Genomic DNA, 17,979 nt, shown 5'->3' on the forward strand with positions numbered 1-17,979 from the left:
CCGTGATACTTCATATTACGACGCCACATAAAAAGTAAAAATACCGTTTAGAAATAAATCGAATGCCACTAGGACAACAAATTAATAAGAGTTAATAAAGAATTACGAAAAGTGTTGACTATGTATGTACACTTTACTACGTTTTAATATTTTTTATACAATTTCTGTTTTCGACATAAACGTTCGAATTACGCGACATATTGGTCACGTTGGCGCCAAAACGTCAGTCGTTGTTCGGCGGTTACTTAACGGGCATCGCGGCGTACAGTTGTCGGGAATTTCATCTTTTAACTGAAATAATTGGCAATCCAATACGTTTCTCGACGCCCGAAGAAACGCCAAGTACCAATGGATACAGTGAAAGTGTTAGTTCCCATAATTTCATCGATGTGTACTAATTACGAGCAAAATTTTGTCGAGGCATAATGGACGAGTCGAATGTAGCCGGCCGGTCAATATCGTAGATCGATTACGAGTAAATATTTATTTATCAGCGCGTTGATTTTGTGCTTTTTGTTCGAGTACCGAGTCCTTAAAAGTGTCGTTAGCAATAACATACGATAATTCGATAATTAGGGGTCATAAATCAAAATCGGGTCGAGTCCATTATGCTACGAAGGGGTGATAGGTGGGGTCCACGATTTTCGAAGCAACAAGATCGAAGATATAAAGATGGCGGCGCGTAAGTGTCAACGTACTCCGAGTCGGTTGAAAGTTTTCGTAAAATTTTCTGACAAGTGTGTGCGATAATATTGTGTGATTTATTGTGTTTTCGTATTTGTGCAAGTGGAATATAAATACAACGTACCGTTGGATATTGGATATTGGATACATTCACATACCCTGTATTGGATTACTAAATCATCGAACGAGTGTTTCGATCGTCGAACGACGCGACGCCATCCTCCGGCAATTCTAGGTAAGTGAACGAAAATATCTAAAAGCGATAAGCGGACGTGTCGCGTTACGGGTCAACAACCGCAAAGGATGCGTACCTACGTAGATATCGTTTCTCGAGAAGTAGCAAAAATCGACGAAAGTTGTAATAACTGTAACATCCGCGGGATGTCTCCACGTACCTTAACGTTAATATCGACGCAGCACTTTTTTAAAGGCTCGATTATGATCGATCCATAATGTAGATATCGACAAATCGAGAGTAATAAGTAAACGTTGAAAGTCGATACAACGAAACGAAATAAAATACTAAAGAAAGAGAGAGAGATGTTACAGCAAGTTTGCGCAAGTCGCGTTAAACACAGGGAAGGGTCGACTAGGTAAAAAATCTATATAAAGGTGAAAAAAGGAAAACCGGATGGGGTGGTTTGCTCTTTCGAGCAAAGCAGAAGAAGAGAGGCGTGTATCGAGTTTGCGCGTTTTATTCCTCCTCCTGTGTTCAGGCCCCGCCCTGATGTTTTCCCTCCTCCAGCTTCCCTATTCGCCCTTCGAGCCCTCCTGGACCACAAGGGTTCATACTTGGCTAACGTCTCGCATCGGAATTTTAGTTCCTAAATGATGCTTGCACCGTCGCGTAATCGAGTAACCCGACGCGATGCGCATGCGCGTTAGTCCCGTCCTTCTCCGTTTTCTTTTCTTTCGCTCAGTCATAACTCGAAAAGAATCGTTACGATAGAAAAACGGTGTCCTAGGGACTTTATTATATGTGGGTTTTCTCGCTGAAAAATCAGCCGGTTCAACGATGGCAATAAAAGGTTATATTACGGTAGCCGGCGTATTCCCCGCAATCGACTTTACCTCGTTTCAGAACTTTTACAACCACGATGATTACGGTAAGAAAACTAATTTCGTAGACACTTTTGGCTCCTATTAGATCTTTTAACACCGTAATAACGATTCTCAGACACAGACTCTCGTCCTATTAGCGAATCGTGAGTCAATTTTCGGTGAATAGTAAAAAAATGATCGTTTTCGAAAATGGAATTATATGATTTCATAACCGTTTAGGATTTCAGAATTTTTCAAATATCGGGAGTTGGAGATTTTTCAACCGTGCGATCTGGAAAAATAACGCACTATTGAGACCATCGAAATTTTTCTCCCCCAAAGTTGTCAAAGTTGGTCGCTCGTCGTTGGTATTGGAATATGAGTTTGCTCGGTACGAAGCATCGTTTCGATTGACAGGAAGGCAGAGGTGAAATTGACGGGCAATAAAATCGTTATTAGTCGGTGAATATCGTTCGCGGGAATGAAGATATTCGTTAACGCTCAATCGGCTTTTATAGTTCTACTATCGGAAGCACCTTGCATCTAGACTCGGTTGTTCGCGATCGTACCCGGCGCTTCATCTACTTCATTACTTTCACTCGAATTCCAATGGCGTTCGTGCAACCGGTTTACGAACACGAGAATTTCTTACTATCGTTTCCAAATATCTTTGCACGTATATATTTTAAATTCCAACGCAGATATCTTTTCGCCAATCGTAGACAATATAAACGTATCTTCTCTTCGGAAATCTAGATCCAAAATAAAGCATGAAAATAATAGAAGTAGCAAATTCGATAATAGCGAGTTTCGTCGGTCAGCGACGGTCAGCGTAAAAAAGAGCCACGACTTTTGTTTCCTTTTGTTCTCGCTTTTGTCGGAACCTAAAATCTTGCCCTCTTCGTTCGGTGTCTTCGCGACAGCGCATAAAGCAGAGTGGTAAATAATAAATGATCCGTGCTGCTGCGTAGACGATTCGCGAATAGAAGGCAACGCACACGAGAGCCGGTAGAACGTTAAATACGGTCACGTATTTACGACACGAGAAGGCTTGTGGGAAAAGAGAGACGAGACCGATCGGTCGCGTCGCATCGCGAGAACCGAACACGGGAAGGGTAAAAACCACGAGAAAGCCACGCGGTAGAAGAGAAGAAGGGGCCCAGGCCTTCCTCGACGAATTTATAGAGGAGAAATTAGGAGGTTTATAGAAGCTGTGCGCGGTAGCTAACCGTAGATCATCATTAGAGGCCCAACTGGGCTGCTATGTGCGGATACATATGTGTGCCGTGCCAGCACATATTTACTGGCCTGCCACGGCACACCGTACCGTGTCCCACCCCACGCCTTCCTTCCCAACCTTCTCTCTTCTCTTCTCTTCTCTTCTCTTCTCTTCTCTTCTCTTCTCTTCTCTTTGCCTCGTTTCGCTTCGACCAAACACCGCTTTTAACCGCGGCTACCTCGTCGATGAGGTTCCATCGCGACGGCAAAATATTTTTCTCTTGGGTACGTTCCGCCATTGCGATCGATCCGCAAACCTTTCTCAAATATATGTATATGTGCACGTTATCGATGAAAAATTTCGGATTAGTCATTTAATAGATTTTTCGAATTTACGTCCCTCGTTACATGGGAACTGAAATTATAATTGTCATTACGGAAAACCGACCGCCTTCGTCGTGTTTGCGAAAGGAAAGCTACGTTTCAAACTGTTGCTTTAGGGTTAACAGGTTATGCACCACGCCCCTGTAACGCCCTCCGTGTCTACTCTTCTTCGCGGACCTCGGTTTCTTCTATAATCGAGAGCTACGAATTTTGAAATTAGAATTAGAATAAATAATAGCGGAATATCGGACAATTGCGTATTCGAATCTCGATGTGCCTAACGCGTAGCGAAATTATGCATCGAGGACGTTAAAAGCTCGTTCGAGTAATAAATTTGTACGTTTTCCAGGGATCCTCTGTCGTCCGATATTACTCTGCTCGTTAACGAGACGCGACAAGAGAATTCGTGTTCTCGCGTGACACGGTAGTCGCGTAGAAACGTTGCCTCGAGGCGTGTTCGGGCCAGAGGTTAGTCTTAATTCTCGAGCGATGATTAACCGAGAAGGAAACAAGTTGCAATTGGTCGTTGTAAAAGCGATGCTCTCGCGTACGTGTAACACATAGATGTAACTGGTCGGCATGGCATGGCAAGGCACGGCAGGGCACGGCACGGTATAGCGCAGCATAGCGCGGCGTAGCGCGGCGGTCCGAGGACGGTCTGCCGCAGAAACAGTTAAATCTCTCGTGGTGGTAGCAAACACCATCAGTGCTAAGCCACAAATCCTGGCTTAAACCGAGCCTATGAATTGAATTGGTTAAAGCCCGCGTTAAACTGGGTTCTCCTCTCCGCTGGCGCGCAGTCACCAAGAAGAGCCTCGCTTCGTCTTTCATTGGTCGTTCGCCACTTTCTATCCTCGTTTCTTTCTCGTTTGTCCGTCAACCTATGCCACGGTACCCCACTGTCCTATCCGCTTCTTCCCTTCTTGGTCCCTGCTCGAGCTACCGCTGCTAATTGGCAAAAGCAAAGATTTTCTCGAGATCTCGTTCAGATTAACGCGACCTACCATGTATACATCTATTTGCTTCCGAATACGCCAGTAAAATATTGTCCGACCAGCTACATCTACCAGAACAAACGCGTTTTCTCCCAATAAGGGTTAAATCTTCTTGCTGACGATCCCTCGAGTATCGTTGCTCCGTTTCAATAGCCGCGGCCCTTTGAGGATCTTTAACCTGCAGCGCTTGGTCGCTGTTATGCGAACCTCGTTTCCAGATACGTCGTTTCAAGGATCGTAAGAATTATCCAGCGATCCGGGAACACTCGACTCGATCCGGAGTCTTCGTCGGGTTACTTTCATCTTCTTCCCTCGCTTCCCAGTTAGTTAGTTACTCTACCGATTAGTTAAATGTAGAGGACAGCGAAACGATTTTGCCGTAGTAGTTGGAAATATAGTTACGCTATAGGACAAAAAGGAAAAAAAGGAAGGTAAAAATATAAGAAAGGCTCGCGTCGAGCCGAAAACGAGAAAGGACGAATCGTGTCGGAAGGGGGATCTAGTGGAGGCAAGTTCCTAAACAAACTGCGTTTACTCGTCGATCATCGAGGCCTGGGTAAACAGATTTTACAGGGACCCGTACAAACGAAACGCCAAATTGTAACAAACTGATCTATAACTAAATTACACGGTCCCCCGTGTATACGCGCGTCTTCGCCCGTGTCCCAGCCTCTCGCTCTCCTCTCTGCAGCTATATAAACACGTCAGCGAGGCATTGTGTCGTTCTCGATGCGAGGATCGAAGTCTCCTATTGTTGCATCCATGGTAGCGCTGAAAACACGACCGTGTCCTGGCCTTTCGTCTTCCACGTTTTACGTTCGTTGTGCTTGCGTGCTCGTGTACGTGGGCATGTAACGTCGGCTAGGCGAATTTCCTTTTCCGGGAGCCTGCGCGACCCACTGTCTCGAGCTTTCTTTCACTGTGAACACAGGTGCTCGCAGACGCGTAGGTGCGAAGAACATCGCAGTGGACACCCGCTGGGCGATCTCACGCTAAATTTCGATTTCGACCCTTTTCGACATTATTGCCGACTACGCCGAGAAAACAAGTTAAACGCTCGATTCGATTACTTCCGTCTGTCTTTCTGTAAGCCGATTCGCGCGATCTTTCTGGATTTTTCCGTACTTTTTTGCAGAAATATTATTTCTCGCCAGAACAAGTTCCTTATAATAACCGATCGTGAACGATGTAAATATTTCAAACTGTCCAGTTAGTTATTAACTATAATAGTTATTCTACATTAATCTATATTATATACGTATTCGAGGAAATAAAGATTTGTAAGCTATTTGTAAAGATATTGTCGAGTTATTACCGACGATTATAAATTATGATTATTTACAATAAGAATCGTAAATTATGATCGATCAATAGATTTGGAAAACGAAGGTACGAACGAATATGCGAAAGCGTGGAAACCAAAGATATCGAGCGAGTAATCCGAAAAACCCGAGCGTAATCTCTCTACGATCCCTGCTATACCACCCCATGAATAGAGGGGTGGTTGGTACGTAGCTTTGAAACCAATGGGAGGATCGAAATCGACGGTATTCGGCAAACGGTTAATCCTTCCTCTACCACCAGGAGAACCCCATTAGGACGTCAATGACTTGCGGTAATTGGCATTCTCTGTTGTTACGTTCGGCCTGGTTGGTGCACATGGTTTTCGCGACGCCGGATAATTTATGAGTAGTCGAAATCCCTTAGCCCGATGACACTTTCGACGAAATTCGTTCGCTAGACAAAACCGAGGCAAACGATGCCACGTATTCTACGCTATCCCTCGTCAAATCGAACTCGATTATGCCGCCGTTCGTTCCCGTTAGTTTTCCTCGAGACAATGCTTTCGGTAACTGTTGCTTCGAAAATTCTATAGAATCGTAGCCGAGCCGCTTCCACGAATCTTCATTTTCCCATTCCAAATTGCCGCGTATTCAATGCTTTATTTACAAAGATAATAAGGTTTCGACGACACAAAGGTAACGTTAAATGGGTTTGAAAGGTTACGCTTTTACGAAAATTACTGCGTAGCTAACATTTTCAGCAGCTACGGTAAACGATAACTAATATCGTGACGTGAAAAACATGACACGATTCGATCACGGGAAAGTATCGTAGCAAAGCTTTTATCGATCAAGTAATCGCAACTGTTAGGAGTTCTGCGATTAAATCGATCACTTAGTTTACAACGATCTGTGATCACGTAATCTGATCGATAACGTAAATTTTTACCGTATCTTTCTGCATTTTTTCTACGTTCGTTCTGTCGTCGAATGTCCGCGACCGAACAGTATGGGACGATCAAGCGAATCCGTCTCGTTTCTCGAGGAGACGGCAGAAGACGAAAGCTGTTCGTTTCGAGATCGAAATTCCTCGAATCGATTAAGATTCCTATGAATGAAAGCTCGGACCGCGAACGATCATAGATAAGAACGGACGAGAAGTGGAGTGACATAGGTTCGACTCGATAATCCGAATAAGTTTACGCTCGTTTAAATGGATTCGTAGGAGAAACGCGGACGGAGTCACCTGATCGAGGGGTGACTCGCCGCCACCTTCAGCAGGAAATATAAATTAATTCGACGCCGTTCTCGGGGTAAAAGTCGTGACGTAGTAAAGAGGGTGGGCATCCATTCGGTTTCCATTCATCGTTCTAGCAGGACTATAAATCGTCGGGTTCATTGTCCAGTTCGACCTTACTTCGTGAGAACCGGACGCGTGGATTCTTTTTCTCGGGTGTATTAATCCTTCGTGCACTTGTTGCGACAAGGCATGACGATGATAGACGAGAGAACATTACAGACTTAAAGGCCGGAATTGTATGTAGGTTCGTCGAATTCAGGAGAATGCGTCGATCGAAAATTAAAGAATTCTTCGACCTTTCGTCTTTGAATCGGAAGAAAGAGAATCGATTACCTAGTATCTACCCGGTAGAGAGTCGAGAGATACGCATAATTCAGCAGCGGATACATCAACGGAGATGTTCGCGGTTCTATTAGCAGATAAAATCTCGGTATTCTATTAACGGCAGGGGTCGGAATCGAGAAAAGAGTATTAGGTAAGTTGGAACCAATAAACGAGTCGTTTGCCAGTGATTAACTACGTAGAGAGATAGAAATCCCGAAGGGGGCGTCGAAGAACCCCATGACCGTACTTCTGGACCGTTTCCAGTCGGCGCAGCGCGGCATGGCGTTTTCTTTCGCTTTCGACGAGCGTGTACACACGTGGCGCGATATACGCCCGAGAGAAAAGGGCCGTTTAATCCCATTGGGAGTGCTAATCTTTGCGCGCAGGAAGCCCCCCGCAAATACCCCATAAATGCTGTACGCTGTACAAAGGGGGCCGCCTGCCACCAACCGTGAAAATAGGCCGCAATGTCAACCCCCGACTCGTCTCCGTATCGCGCTCTGTCGCTCGTCGATTTCATTCTTTACGTTCGTTACCGTAACAGACACGATGATTTTCTCGCAAATATCGTTTTACGCGAATGCGCGACTCTGGTAAAACAACAAAGTCGGGGGAAGTAAAACGGGGAGGTGACGGGTCACGTTCGAATCGTTAAAAGCTCGTCTTGAAAACGTCCAAGGATCTACCTGACCGAATGGTTACATGTCGAACGCGAACAGGTAGTCGCGAGAACGAGACCAAACTGAAAAGTTTTAGTGAAGGATGCACAGGTCCACCCTCCTGAAACTTTTCGACTTTTTTCCCTTCTTCTTCTCCTTCTATTTTTCACGATAGTTTTATGAGAGGACGGAAGTCGAAGGCTGTCACGGTAGAGCAAAGAGCAGGGTCCTTCTAAGCAATCGTGTTCCACGGACGAGGCGTGTCTCGAGTCTTTTAACCGTTTGACACCGGCGACACGTAGAATACATTCTGCGGGCGTCCCTCGTGCACGCAGATTCCATCTCGAGCGTCAACCTGTCCGGAGCGTCTCGTTTCTTCAAAGCCGATGGGGAACTAGCCTCCTGGATGCTTCAACGTTTCTCGGGGAGGGAGAGGGACGAGTCTTTTTCACTTTCTAATCTTACTCGAGCTCGATGCAGTATGATCGATACGTACAGCGCTAATTGCGCAAACCGTAGAAGCGAACGTTGCCAATTGCTGCGATCTGCTCCACCTATTAAAAGTCGTTACCTGTTTCGCTAATCTATAATTAGAAAACGACTCTTATATTTATGGGCATGCCTTAAACTTTAGTGAGACGAAAAAACGATGTTAGATGGTTGAACGTGAGTATTCCGTGCGAAAAAATCGAACGATTTCGTCGTAAATGTCGAACGATGGTCGTTGAACATTTTTCAAAGAGTATCGAGAAAATGATCGAAAGTTTGCTGTAGGTAGGAAAAGCGTTGAAAAGAGCGTGCTCTTTCTCGCGGAATCCTCGGAACAAACCGGCCGAGATTACGAAGGTTTTGCGGTTCCTTTAGTGGGAAAACGATGTAAACTCGAAGGGAGATCCAATCTAGAAGAGCTCGCGTCCCTTGACGAACGACGCCTGTGGTGCTACTTAGCTCCCTCTTCCTCCTCTCGAAGGACACACTATTCCCTTTTCCCCCTCGCAGATGAAACCAATGCACCTTTTTGTGCTTTGCATCGCTTAACGCTTCGACGAACGTTTTCACGTCCTGCTATTTTCACGAAAACGCGGACAGAAACGACCGCAACGATGGGCGTGCTGCCCGCACGAGTTCGAAAAGTTTCTTTTCGGAAAACACGCCTCGGTAAAATACTCTCTAGTACGATCGTGTTTCTTCGAGCTTCTACATTCTACATCCTAGATATTTTTAAGAATATCCGATATAAGAATAATCTAGGAATGGACATTGGAATTGGTTCGCTTCCTTCTTAACGTTCGCGGAACGGGTCAGCTTAACTCTTACTCGATTACCAACTAAATTCGCGAAACTCGCATCGCTATAGTTAGTTAGACGGATCTCTATTCGTGGTCGATCGTCGAAAGCAATCCTACTATCGTTTAGGTTCTCGCTAGACCAACAAGTTCTCGGTTGAACACTTGATCTGCCCGTCCCGGCTGTAAAACGTCGTGGTTTTATTAACCACGTAAAAACGTAGATCCGCACGCGATTGGACGTTCGTAAAGACGATGGCGCGTACGCGTTTTCTGTACGATGTCATCGCCGATGATCGAACGCGTAGATAAATCGCTTACCAATTAACGATCCTGTTCTCGTTTTCGAGTTTATTTCGCCACGGGAACTATTCGAAATTTCGCTCGGTGCTCGGCAGATGTTCCATAGACAGGGTCCGATTCTAATCGCGAGTCGTCCCGTTTCGTACCATTCGTTTTATCGTCGCGTTTACCGCGACCAGATAGGCTAGAAACGTTCGCTGTCCGGTTTGTCGTTTAATCTAGCTTGGCTAGTCGACAAATGTTGGTCCGCGCGATCGAAGTGACGCGGAAAAAACGAGTCGTCCGCTCGTTCGACGAATACGAGAGAGAAAAAAGGATAACGATCGTAACGGATGCGTTCCATAATTACAAGTGAACGATATTTTAACACAGGCGCGGTGTTGGCCTAACGCGAAGCCGTAAAGATCTTGATTTATTTCACCGGCACCGGAGCAGTATTACCGAGTCGTTTAATTAAACGGACCACCGATGAACGCGTGACTCCTTTATTAGCTCGTCCTATCGATCCGGTAGCTGGAGAACGTCCGACACCGTTAGGTTTGCTCCTCTCGGGGTCTTTGGTGCATCGGGCTGCATTTGAAAAGCTAAAGATACAATGCGCAGCCACTCCCAGTGAAAACGAGTCGTAATGGCTGGGGGCGTAGTGTTTTGCGCCGACCGTTTAACCCTTTTAACGGTACATTCCATTAGCGAGCGAATTTTTACTCTTTAACGTGTCAAATTATCTAGTACGATTAAACGCGCTAAATAACGGCCGAATCGATAAGAAAAGTTTCGAATGTCTGTTTTGCTTCGTAGCGAGCGTAATTTTTCTTACGAATTCATTATTTTCGGAAACATAGTTGTAAATATCGAACCCTTAATCGCTCGATTCGATGCAAGGAAAAAAGAAAAAAGCTGGAAATACTCGTTGCCGGTTGCTTCTTGTTCTTTCTTTCGTTCTTGTCTCGTGGTCGCGAGAAACGTTGGACCAGGTTTCCACTCTTTTCTTTCGATCTGTTCGCTCCGTTAATGCTCCTCGTATTTCCTCTGGTCGAAGCCACCGCCTCCGCTTCTGCTCCAACCTCGTTTCAGCTCTCCTCTCGTCGGGTTTCGGAGGATGCTTTTAGAAGGCATTAGACGGGGTGCTCACGGTTCGTCGCCCATAGTCGCTTTGCATTAAGGATCCACGCAATGTGCTCGACACGATCTCTCCACCTCGTTTTCTTGCGCTTCGTTTCTCTCTGTTCCCTTTTTTTTTCTTTCGGTGCCGTTGATAGACATCTGGCGAAGAAATCGCGATATAATTCGTACTCGGCGACGAGTCGAATCGTAAGGGGAAACGAGTTTAACGCGCGAACGCGCCGGAAACAACCGCGAACGATTAATTTTTCCGCGAGACGTTCCTTCTTTCTTCGATTCTACCGTTCGACGAAGGGATTACGAGACAACGGTACGGTGATTCGCACGCTAATGGAACATGGAATAAGTTTCGAAGAGAACTCGAGTACTTTCATCTTGACTCTATACAACCTCGGGAATTAACTCCTTAACACGTCGGCTGGCAACCGCGTCGCTCGAACTTATTAACCCGTGCACCTCGGACTTTTGTCAGTTGTCAACTTCTATAAATATAGAAATATAAATATATACGACACACGTTTGCGATAAGTTGGCACGTTTAACCGAGTTAAAACCGAAGCCGGCCAAAGCGAAAAGATAGCCTTAAAGTACAGTGGAAATAAAGTGATCGCAAAGTCGGTTTAAAACGTTTCGCCGAAAAACATCCAATTCCAACTTAAAATAGTTTACGTTAACTTCGTCGTTCTGCGAAATATACGATTTCCGAAAGATTTATAAGACGGTTGGACGAAAAGTAGAGGAAGAGGATACGATAATTGTCGATAAAGCGTAAAAAAGGAGGATGCACGCGTTAAAGGGTTAAGGTCGACGAGTTCGGTGGAGGCGAAGGGTCAAGGCCATCGGCATGAACACGATCAACGAAGAAGAGACGTATTCGCGAAAGAAACGCGAAAAGGACGCGAAAGAGACGCGAAAGGCAAATCGGTGGCACAATCCTTAATTAAGGGATGAGGCACCCGGTGGCCCGAGTCACAAACCACGCTCGTAAATTCTTCGGCAAACGCATCGAAAAAAGTAAAAAGTTGACTGGACGATGCGGTGAAACGAAGAGGGCTGGCCGAAATAAAAAGGAGAGCGAAGAGGAACGAAGGTGGCGACGATGATTCCAACAAACTGTACAGTCCTCGTAGGAAATCGTTCTATCTGTTCGTCTTCTCTCGCCTCGCCTCGCCTCGCCTCGCCTTACAGCTCTCGAAAATTAACGTAAACGTAAATCACTTTTCAGCCGTCCGCTATTCCGGAATTCCAACCACAAAAACTACCTGTCCGTCGAAACTAATAATGCCGCGTTTCGCTTCGAACCGAGAACTCGCTCGATTATCTTCCTCCACGACACTGTTCGCGGCCAATCGAATCGCGTGCTTCGAAATTTGCAAGTTATGCGACGCGACTCCCTGTGCTTACGCGAGAATCGAGATATCACGAACAAAAAGGGACGTTGAAACAAACATTTCTTCTCGCCACGATTTTTGACGCTGCGAAATTTAACAACCCGCCAGAAAGTATTTTTGCAAATAGTTTAACCGCTTTGCTGTCGATAGCGTGTACATGTGACGCACCGTCCGTTGCCAGAACCAAATTACCGACAGAAATAGTGTTTCGCGGAATTTATGACCCTCGTTCGATCTAACAGAACATTATTCATGAAACTATATTCGATACGACCGTAAGAGTGGGATCGACGTTTTAATAACAGAATTAGCCGTAATCGATAAAATATGCAACGGGACTACTTAATATTATTTTTTTATACCGAGGTCAACGAATACTTGCGTCATCCATGGCAGATGTCGATACATTCGATTTGACATTGGCGGTGTTATCCGTTGATCGGGTATTAGTAGTTTTAACGATCGCGGCAAAGGATATCTATAACGTGTAAACACTATTTTATCTTTCTTAGAACGAAATAGCAAATAGGACTAATGGGACGATCGAACTAGGACATTCGTTTGCGAGTTACGCTCGGAACTCTTAATTAATTCCACGTATTTTATAAAATCCTACGAACGTACAACGAACATTCGCGTAACTTTACGCCTAAAAAATTGTAAAATTTCTCGCTCGTGGCTCTGTATACTTAACGCGATTCATCGAATGAAATTCGTTTGGAAATGATCGCAGGTAGTAGAAAGAGAACATAATAAAATAAAGATAGATCGCAGGTAAAAGAATAATCGGTATATCGACCTGCAAAAAGTTCGAGTAATCTCCCGTTCGATAAGTCGATCAAGAACCGTGGTTGGTCATTCGAGTTGTTATGGTGTTGGCTGTACCCCGTGCAGCATCCCGCTTCTATATATAGATGTGGGACAAACGCGCACACCCATAAAGGATATCCAACGTGAGCGAGGAACGAGCCTTGAGCATATCATGGTAGGAACGGAATATGGGATGGCATGGGAGATGACACATGGTCTGGCCGCCGGTTGCGTTGTGTGTCCCGTATCGCCGACCAAAGCGTCGCGTCGGACCGAGAGAAGCATGCTCGCTTCGGTAGAACGAACAAGGAAGCTTCTATAGGAGCACCGGACAGAGGCCATGGTCAGAGAAATCGAGAGAAAAAGAGAGAAGAAGAGGCCGGTTAACTCTCTGCCACAAGCCGCCGGCGCGAGAGCACAGTAGCGGCAAATACCCATAAATATAAAATATGTCCCTTCTTTTCACCCTTTTGCACGCACACTAGCTTACTCGCGTAATATATCGATATAGCTGGGTACACGCACTCACCGATGCGAAAGGTTCCTCCTTCTTATCTCTCTCTCTCCTTATTTCTCTCTTTTCCTCCCCTTTTTTCATTTCTCAGGATGTTTTCTTCGTTGTCGCGTACGCGCGGCTATCCACCTCAACACCTTTGTGTACGACATTCCTTGAATCTTCTCTCTTTCTTCTTATCATTCTCTGTATCCACACTTTTTTTCTTTTCCGTCTCTTTCTTATTTACGTTTGATACGAGTTGCTTCTCCCTTCTTCGTTCCCTCTATCGTCACTCTATCGCTTGATACACGCAATCCGTGACTGTTGCAGCGGAGAAGCGTGGAAGAAAGGATTCCCCGCGGTTTTTACAATCCGCCGGGCATGATTACGATTAGTTGCCTCGGGAAGGATGCTTTCGGTAGCGAGTTCGGTTTCATCGCTGCGGTCGTGGTCGGGTTCGTTCCTGGTTTGGTTACCGGTATCGGTTAATCGCACGAAATTCGTTTCAACTACGCGACCCTCTAACTTTTAACAGCCTATCGAATTTCTCTCTTACGCTCGTTCATCGCCGAAATTTCTTCACGATTTATGACTCGTCAACGTCACGGACCAACCCCCGTCATCTAGCAATTTCGTTAAATATTACGAAAGCGTATCTAGACGAGCCAATCTTAATCGAGTATTAACTCGAGTACATAAACGCGAAGGCTACATACTCTCTCTAAGGATAGAGGATCGTTTTCAACAGCGATTACGATAGCACCTTTCAAGGTCCCAACGAAACACGATCCTATTAACCATTCCGTACTACTATCAACTTTATTATCCCACGGTATCAAACGGCGGAACATTCGATAATCTGTACCGCGTACATCTCAACGATTGCGTTTCGGTATTTTATCGAACGAACAACATTCTTTCTCGTTGGATCAGCGTTGCCATTGTTTTATTGGTTCATCAAGATTCAGAGGAAGAGAACATAGAGTTGATTTCGATACGTGGAGGCAATTTAACAGGTTACAGTGACGCGTCTCGTTTTGTTGTTGTCGTCGTTGTTAGTGCGCGTGTTTCTATGCGTGTATAAGGTCGAAATAAGCGGAGACTAGCTCGTGAGAGGAGAAGAAGCGGTCGAAGGACGAAGAGCGGAGAAGCGGAACGACAACGAAACCCGTTCTCATTATTATATTCATATTCAGAGCCGCGCGATGTGGCAAACCCTTCCTCCTCCTCCTCCGCCTCCTTCTCTGTTCACCTCTTTCTCTATCGTTATACGTTTTTTTACCTTCGTCTCTGTCCGTTCGAGCGCATCTCGACAGCGTAGAACGGTATAGATATAGCGGTATAAAAATCTCTATAAAAAGTTGAAAAGTGCCGCCGCCGGAGTTGAGGGGCGACAATGGATGAAATATGCCGCTCCGTTCGACCCTACTGGAAGCCTTAAGGTGCCGGGACACCTCCTTACACCTGCACAAGCCTCCATATAGCGCCTTATTATAAACCGACCGGGACGAGAACCGACACGGACAGAATCCATAGAACGATCCACGAAATCTTTGCTCGAATTATTTCGACTCGCGATCGTTTCTCCGCTCGTTCTTCCGCGCCGACTTGCTCGCGTATCTAATCGACGTTTTAACCTTTCGTACGACGTAGCTATCGCGCGTTCACCCCGCTTCGAAACAGCGTAATCTTCGAATAATACCTTTTAATCGTAACGAGCTCCGCAATTTGCCGATTCGAATCGAAAAAGATTTTATTTCGCGAATCCAGTTCTGCTACGAGTTCGGAATAACGGAAGCGAACGTCCAGGTGTTTGTCGAAACAAGCAATTCCGCTTGGCACCTTTTGCGGGATAACCCGAACCCCTGGCGAGCTTCAACGAAACCACTAATTGGTCTAGCGGAAGAAACGTGGCGGGGATAGCGTGCAGGAAGCGAAAACTGTCGACGACAGTTCGTTGCGAACCAAGAGAGGGTGGAGTTTAGTCTCGGAAAGCGTACGGCTGTTTTTCGAGACGACAATGAGGCTGATTATTAGCCGAACCGGGGGGTCTCTGCTTCGACTACGAACCCGTGCTGTTTCGTAGTACGCAGACTCGACCAACGCGTATACCTAGCTCGCTGCACCTATGCACGACCTAGGATCATCGCAGGATATAGCCATCGTTGTCCTTTCATCGTCGACCGAAGCGAGAAACAACCCAAATCCATTTACAAACCTTTCGAATACAGGTGCCTCGTCCGTCGAAACGATCTACTTGGCGAGTCTGGAGATTCTTCGGTTGTTCTACTTGCCGAAAAGATTTCGAGTCCCGAGGAAAGATCGCGCGTGGCCACGACGCCTTCCAGATCTAACGTGATCGAATAATTATTCTCAAAGAGTACTGGATACTACTTTTAACAAGTTTCGTGTTCGATTCGTCGAAATCGAATTATTCGCGAAAGAAAACTTTCCATTCCGATGGAGACGAGTTCGCGGCACTTTTTTTATAGTTTCTACTTTATCGAGTATCACGATTACATCAATGAAAATATACACGCGTGCCATATCGCATTCTTGATGCAGACTATAGGCCAAGATGTCATCGCTTGTAAATCATCAGCCACCGACGGCCGACTTAATTTATGATCGCTTTACGAAGCAACGACAGGTTAAAAAGACGATTCCCCTCACGCTACCAGTTCTTCCAGAAATCTTAGCGAAATCCACGAAAACCGCGCGATTTGTCCTTTTTCATTGAAACGCGATACCTGAAAAGATCCTGTAAAATTAGAGAAATTTTCAATTCACGCGAGGAGATAGACGTTAGCCCAAAAATATTTTCCCTCTCGTTTACGTCGCGATACTTTACGCTTTCTTTCGTAATTACTCGATATTCTTCGAGCTATCCGTATCTAACTTTGACTCGACGCGAATGTCACTCCGTACTAAATCGTTCGGTGAAACCTCAGACGATAGGTGGCGACCACCGTTTTAGGGGATGTCGCTGTTCGATCGGGCACTGCTTTCCACAGAAATGTCGTGAGGCACGTATCTCGTATCGCGTCCGTCGGACGCGGACGGTCTGGCAGGTTCGTCGCTGACTCACTCGACTCGCTCGAAAACGAGACCGAGATCGCAGCTGGTTCTAGACGAAGGCAACACGGAACGGTCAGGTCGAACCTGACCCCATCCTGGCCGTTACCGTTTCTGAGTGACGTCTTCATGTCTGGCTCTGCGGGGCATTCCTCGTTCTCATTGTCCGTTTGTCCGTCAGTTCGTTCGGTACCTGGACATGGGACGTATATCGGCAAACCCCCCGTCGTCGGCCACTTCTCGCCACGAAAAACTTGACCAAGCTCGCCAAGTGTCCCGTAAAAAGGACGAGAAAACCGCAAAAATAATCAACTGGATACCCATAACATCGCATACCCACGCGTCGCGATACACCACTCCTTTTAACCGTCTCAGTCGACGAAGCACAAAATTACAAACATTTTTTCAAATCTCGTTAACTTCGAATATAGCCGTTAGATATTCTGATCCTTTCTGTACGATTAACAGATGAATTTCAGAAGCGATAAATTGCAATTTTACCGCGAACAAATTGAAAAATTGAAAACTATCGAACTCTATCGCTTTAATGTACTCGAAAAGAATTTTGGCCGACTAAAAAAGTAATCGAAATTTTCACGAACGAAAATGAAATTTAAATGATCTTGACGCATCGTACAAGAGCAACGCCGACGAAAGGATAAGTTGAAAAAAAAAGAAAATTTCGACGATGAAAGGTTGATATAGAAGCACGATCCTCCGTGTAGAAAAAATGATTACAGAGATTGATGCGTTTCACGCGCGGTACGCTCTGCGTTTTCTACGAGCGGTGGCTGTCTTTATCGAAAAAAAGACGCGTACTTTTCATAACGATTAGCGGAGATGACGTTGCGTTATTCGGATAAATAAGTACGATGGTTTACCGGTGCTTCACACGGAGCGTTCGTCTCGTTCCGAAAGAAGGGGCAGACTGTTGGCTCGTGAATGGACTCCGATAAGTGTTAAAAACGCGCGGAGAAGGAGCGAAGGGCAATTTCGTTAATTGGCCGCAATTAACAGAACGAGCCCACGTTTCGCTACCGCGATTCGTTTAGGATGGACGAAAAGATCTCGTTTAGTCCACGCGAACCGTTTCTATCGTTCCGTTATTTTAATCGGCCGACAGACCTACGGTTACTATTAGGCGTTGATATTTTAGAATCGCGAGTAATAAGTATATCGGAATCGACGATCGTTCGCGTCGAAATAAATTATATTCACGGAACTTGGAAATTTTCACTCGGACTCGAACCGAAGTTCATCAAATAGATTATCGGCAACAAGTTCTATACGATATACCGTGTTCCTTGCATTTTTTTGCCATTCGAGTTAATCCTAGAGCATTCGATTAATAGAAAAATCGCGAGGCAACGCGTACGTTATTGGTAGAAAAATAACGCGGAAAAGGATTCTTAAAGTTATTACGGTGTTCTTCAACGATGGACAGATAATTCAACGAAATGATAAGACAAGGGGTTGGCCTGCCTCGGCACTCGAACGATAAGCATCTAATTTCAGCGCACCGAATTGCCATAAAATTCACAAAGCAAGGAATTTGGCTTAGTAATAGCGTTAATGATTATTAGAACGCCTACTGACCGCTAAAAATGA

General features: G+C 45.4%; 1 protein-coding gene across 2 annotated transcripts in view; it reads left to right on the forward strand.

Annotated features, from left to right (window-relative positions):
- Window positions 1-222: 222 nt before the first annotated feature.
- Window positions 223-17,979, forward strand: part of LOC100878243 (synaptogenesis protein syg-1) — a 162,958-nt gene continuing 145,201 nt past the window's right edge. The window contains exon 1 of one of the 2 annotated variants that reach the window (XM_076535491.1): window positions 223-919. The gene's annotated coding sequence lies outside the window, so the exon portion shown is untranslated. The remainder of the gene's footprint in view (window positions 920-17,979) is intronic. The other variant, XM_076535488.1, reaches the window with a different exon arrangement.

This window comes from Megachile rotundata, chromosome 9 (assembly GCF_050947335.1).
Source record: "Megachile rotundata isolate GNS110a chromosome 9, iyMegRotu1, whole genome shotgun sequence".
NCBI classification, from domain to species: Eukaryota; Metazoa; Arthropoda; class Insecta; order Hymenoptera; family Megachilidae; genus Megachile; species Megachile rotundata.